We start from the raw sequence: 6,225 nt of genomic DNA, 5'->3' as shown, positions 1-6,225 counted from the left end.
TTATTTTTTTTAAATACATGTTTTACAATAGTTTACAAAATTATAAACTAACAAGCAAACAAACAAAAAGTACATTTTAGTGTTGTCCTGTATCAGGGTAGGCTACTTTAGACATACTAAACAACAACAATATATATATATATATATATATACATACAGAGGTGCATCTCAATAAATTAGAATGTCGTGGAAAAGTTCATTTATTTCAGTAATTCAACTCAAATTGTGAAACTCGTGTATTAAATAAATTCAGTGCACACAGACTGAAGTAGTTTAAGTCTTTGGTTCTTTTAATTGTGATGGCTCACATTTAACAAAAACCCACCAATTCACAATCTCAACCAATTAGAATACTTCATAAGACCAATAAAAAAAACATTTTTAGTGAATTGTTGGCCTTCTGGAAAGTATGTTCATTTACTGTATATGTACTCAATACTTGGTAGGGGCTCCTTTTGCTTTAATTACTGCCTTAATTCGGCGTGGCATGGAGGTGATCTGCATTTTTAAGCTCATCTTAATTTTTTGGTCTCTTGTTTCTTATTTTCCTCTTGACAATACCCCATAGAGAATCAGGTCTGGTGAGTTTGCTGGCCAGTCAAGCACACCAACACCATGGTCATTTAACCAACTTCTGGTGCTTTTGGCAGTGTGGGCAGGTGCCAAATCCTGCTGGAAAATGAAATCAGCATCTTTAAAAAGCTGGTCAGAAGAAGGAAGCATGAAGTGCTCCAAAATTTCTTGGTAAACAGGTGCAGTGACGTTGGTTTTCAAAAAACACAATGGACCAACACCAGTGGATGACATTGCACCCCAAATTATCACAGACTGTGGAAACTTCAGACTGGACTCTGACGTTGTCTGTGGTTCAGGAGTGGCTTAACAAGAGGAATACGACAACTGTAGCCAAATTCCTTGACACGTCTGGGTGTGGTGGCTCTTGATGCCTTGACCCCAGCCTCAGTCCATTCCTTGTGAAGTTCACCCAAATTCTTGAATCGATTTTGCTTGACAATCCTCATAAGGCTGCAGTTCTCTCGGTTGGTTGTGCATCTTTTTCTTCCACACTTTTTCCTTCCACTCAACTTTCTATTAACATGCTTGGATACAGCACTCTGTGAACAGCCAGCTTCTTTGGCAATTAATGTTTGTGGCTTACCCTCCTTGTGAAGGGTATCAATGATTGTCTTCTGGACAACTGTCAGACCATTTTGAAGGCTCTGGAAACCTTTGCAGGTGTTTTGAGTTGATTAGCTGATTGGCATGTCACCATATTCTAATTTGTTGAGATAGTGAATTGGTGGGTTTTTGTTCAATGTGAGCCAAAATCATCACAATTAAAAGAACCAAAGACTTAAACTACTTCAGTCTGTCTGCATTGAATTTATTTAATACACGAGTTTCACAATTTGAGTTGAATTACTGAAATAAATGAACTTTTTCACGACATTCTAATTTATTGAGATGCACCTGTATATATATTAGTGGTGTCACAATTAGCGCGTTACGCAGGCAATTAATTTTTTCAGTTTAATGCCTTAAAAATATTTAAGGCAATTAACGCGGGGGCGGAGCTAGGGTTGGCCAACCCCACTCACAGCTGCTGTTTCTGTCACTTTTTCTCTTGACAAGAAGTGCATTTATTCAGTCGCAGAACGTCTTTAAGACCACTATGAAGGTAAAATGACGTCAAAAAGATTTGAATGCGCAGGGTAAGATTTGTGAAAGTGTATATAAGATAGCAAGCGTAAATAAATTTTGCATGCGCAAGAAAAGATTTGTTAAAGTGTAAATTGCGTTTCAAGCGTAAGAAAAAAAGATTTACAGCCTTTTATTGTTTTTTGTAAGTGTAATTCATGTACTGTGAAACTGCAACTTCATGCTAAGGCAAAATAAATATGATCTGTATTCTTCTGACTTCCATTTTTCCGCTTACGCTGCACACATTTATATTAAAAAATAAATAAATACAATAAAATAAAATAAAATAATAAAACAAAAAACATGATCCTTAGAAGTTGTGTACCATTAGGCTGACTACCATGTGGTCATATACTGATTTTCAAGCTAGAGTGAACATTATTGGATTGATATTTAACGACATTGCATTGATATTTAAGATTTTAGATAATCTGCCTACACCACTGAAATGATGTTAAACTTTACAATCAAAATATTTAATAGCGATTTGTCTCTTCAGATTTGACTGTAATGCAAACACTGACACTTCAAACCAAATCAACATTTAAAAAACTACAACTACTTTGACAAAATATAGTCTTTAATAATGTCTAAATATATGCATCTAAATGAAAAACCAAATGCAAAGTAACTATGTCTGAATCAAATATTCCCAGAAACCATGAAATACACAGTAATGTTGATATTTTTTATATGGTTATACATCCATCTAGTGGTTTCACATGGCATTACAGATGGTAAATGCATAATTTAGGGGTAAATATTTAGTACAGTAAGATTTCCTTTTAAAGGAAATTACATGTTAAAGAAAAAAAAAAAAAATCTGGCATCAACCCTGATGAGGAGACATGGTGAAATTATACACAGTAGTGCAGATACTTTCGGTAGCATCAAGATTATAAACTAATATCATATGGTCTGCTGAAGAGGAGGAGGATGATTAGGATAAATAGAGTGAATACACAGAAATGTCACTTCCTAATATTAGCTCGAAATTCAGAATGAACACATGGTAGTCAGCCTAATGGTAATAAATGATCATACTTTTTTTGTTTTATTATTTTATTTTATTGTATTATTAATTATTAATTGATTTTTGTATATGTATCTGTGCATTAAAAATACCATCCCCACAATAAGAATGAGGCCGAGTCAAATTAAGAAAGATGTGTTCTCAGGTCTGTAGTGTTTATTGAACCAATCAGATAAGAGTAAATCGAGAGTCAGCCAGAGCCTCATTTGATTGGCTGCAAGAAGAAGGTCCCGCCTTCCACACGCACTTGCAAATGTGAAATCAGTGAGAGAATCGTGCCAAAACCGCAAGCACAAAGACGCAGACATACATAGCGAGTTATTTGGGGAACATTTTGCTCTATGCACACAAGTAGTCATTTAGACAGTTGCAACGATTTTTTTTCTACACACACATATTGGTTTTAGGCGGTCAATCTGATTTGCAGTTCTATACGGTTGTTTTCGCTTGCAAAACACTGGGCACAGGCTTGCAATACTTTTGGCTGTATTTGGGCGAAACAACAGTGCCAAAAGTGTAAGCAGGGAAAAATGGAAGTCAGAAGAATACAGATCATATTTATTGTGCCTTAAGCTGCAGTTTCACAATACATGAATTACACTTACAAAAAACAGTAAAAGGCTGCAAATCTTTTTTTCTTACACTTGAAATGCAATTTGCACTTTTACAACTCTTTTCTTGTGAATGCAAAATTAATTTATGCTTGCTATCTTATGTACACTTTCACAAATCTTACCCTGTGCATGCGAATCTTTTTGACGTCATTTTACCTTCACAGACCACATCAAACAGGAGACATTTCAGATGCACGCTCCACTTCACTTCAGCGGCAGACATGAGTCAAACGAGTGCGGAAATATGGAAGGCCAAAAGGGCCAAAAACACGTGAATTTTAACGCGACAACAACGCCTTAAATACGCGTATTTCACGCGTTAACAACACGAATTTAACGCGTGAAATACGTGTTGTTGACGCCTTACAATTCACATGTTTTTGGCCCTTTTGGCCTTCCATACTGAAACGGTACTGAGCTCGGTACTGAGTTTATTTGTCTGATCTTTAGCGCGATCGCCAAATTCTGTGTTGATTCTGTGCTTCAAAGTTGGTATTTTATGTTTTTTAAAATGTTGTAGATTAAGTAGCAAATGAGAATCGCTAAAAATAATGCATATATTTTTATTTAAATATCAAAATATATGCATTTAATCTTCTTTATGATTTTCAGTTTTGCTTAATATAATTAAAGCGACAGTTTTTAAATAACGAAAGAATATGTAAAAGTATTTGGGCTAAAAAGCGCCTCTGCTGTTGGGGCTAAAGGCGCACAGTAATTAACATGATAATTAATAGATCGCTGACTTTTCCATTTGTTCACATGACATGGTTAAGATTCAGATGGTAAATATCATATGTTATGTTGTTATAAATATCATATATATTATGTATGTGTCCATATTAGAGATAATCACCATGTTTAGAATGAAACCATCATATTTAAAAACATGATATTAATCATATCATATAATAAAATATAATTTGTAGTTACTACTGCAATTATATATTTTTTATTATTATTATTGGATCTCCTTCAATACTTTCAGAATCTTTACTTGTTAAAATGATTGTTTCTGTATTTTAAAATATATATATTTTTTATATTAACATTTTAATGACAGTAGGCCTATATTTATTTAACTTTTTTTTTTTTTTCAAATTAAGCAGAAAACAGTACAAACTTTGCTAAAGTGATTGTTTTGAACAAATATTAACTTAAACAATTAGACATTATTAAACAAAACATTATTTTAGCTGAAGTATTTGTGCCTTTTACCCCATGCTGGTGGGCCTTTTACCCTGTGTGTGTACCACCTCATACATTTATATGATTTTTAAACAAAATAAACAACTTGAATGATTTATTTTCACACAAAATCTGTTGCTCCATTAATGTTCAATGCAATGTATACATTTTTTCTGCAATTATACATTTTAGGCGCAGGTAATAGCAAATTTTTTCTTAAGGTGGGCCTTTAGCCCCGTTGTATCCTATATTTTATATGAGTAACATTTAAGAACATGTCTCTGAAATGGTTTTCAAAACTGTCCTGGAGCAGCCCAGCACTGTCTCCCTCACCTAACACACCCGATTCAAGACTTTATGACCTGAAGTGTGTCAGAAATGGTAAAATAAATGTTGAGAGAAAATATGATGCGTGTCAGATCCGCGTCACGTTCAGCAGTGACAGCTCTTAAAGAAATAACAGCCAAAATAACCTAATAACCAGCTGCTGTGATGTCTGTTCATCAAAGAACAAAGAAGAAAACAACAACAAAAAAAAAACAGTCCACAAAACGGACCACAAAACCAGTCTTAAGTCGCTGGGGTATATTTGCAGCAATAGCCAAAAATACATTGTATGGGTCAAAAATCATTAGGATATTAGGTAAAGATCATGTTCCATGAAGATATTTTGTAAATTTCTTACCATAAATATATCAAAACTTAATTTTTGATTAGTAATATGCATTGCTAAGAACTTCATTTGGACAACTTAAAAGGCGATTTTCTCAATATTTAGATTTTTTTGCACCCTCAGATTCCAGATTTTCAAATAGTTGTATCTTGGCCAAATATTGTCCTATCATAACAAACCATACAAAATTGACCTCTATGATTGGTTTTGTGCTCCAGGGTCACATTTAGTGTTTGATCAATTCAATTTCTGTATATTTCTGCTGAAGGGCACAGGTAAATATGACATTTATTATAATAGGTTTATGTGAAGATTGTTTTAAGTCAACTTAAATCAGAAGTAATTTTTTAAAAGTCTAATAAATGTTAAAATTGATAGCTCTCAATTATACTGTAATGTTGAATGGCTATAGTCAATAGGTAAATATGGGGGCAATTTTATAGAGAAATCAGTATTGGTATCAGTGATACTGGTCTTCAGTCATAAAAAAAGAAAAGAAAAAAGATGCCATTAAACAAATATGAAAAAATATACTGTCTTTATGTTGTTTGTACATTAATTTGAAGATTGAATGTGAAATTATTGCAATATAAAAGTATATTTAAAAACTTTAATGTTAGGTGGGATTAATCACGATTTTCAGAAAAAAATGTTTAGTTAAGTTTTTTAATCGATTGACAGCACTAATATATATATATATATATATATATATATATATATATATATATATATATATATATAATTTGTATAATTGTATTTTATTTTTTTTTTTTTTTAAATTGCTTTAGTCTCCAAGAACTACAATGATGGGCAACAATGATGTTGATGTGCAACCTTACACAATTTACCAAATTTTTTTGTCCCATGACTCGTATTTAGCTGCAGCATAATAATTCGAATGTAAAATACGTTTGAAAAGGGAAGTGCTAAAACATGACATTTTAGTGGTACAGTATTAAACTTTAATTTAAAACTAAACTACTTATATCATTGACCCCAACGAGCTGAAACACCAT

The sequence above is a fragment of the Onychostoma macrolepis genome, chromosome 06 (assembly GCF_012432095.1).
Source record: "Onychostoma macrolepis isolate SWU-2019 chromosome 06, ASM1243209v1, whole genome shotgun sequence".
NCBI lineage: Eukaryota > Metazoa > Chordata > Actinopteri > Cypriniformes > Cyprinidae > Onychostoma > Onychostoma macrolepis.
Note: the sequence above shows the minus strand (reverse complement) of the source record.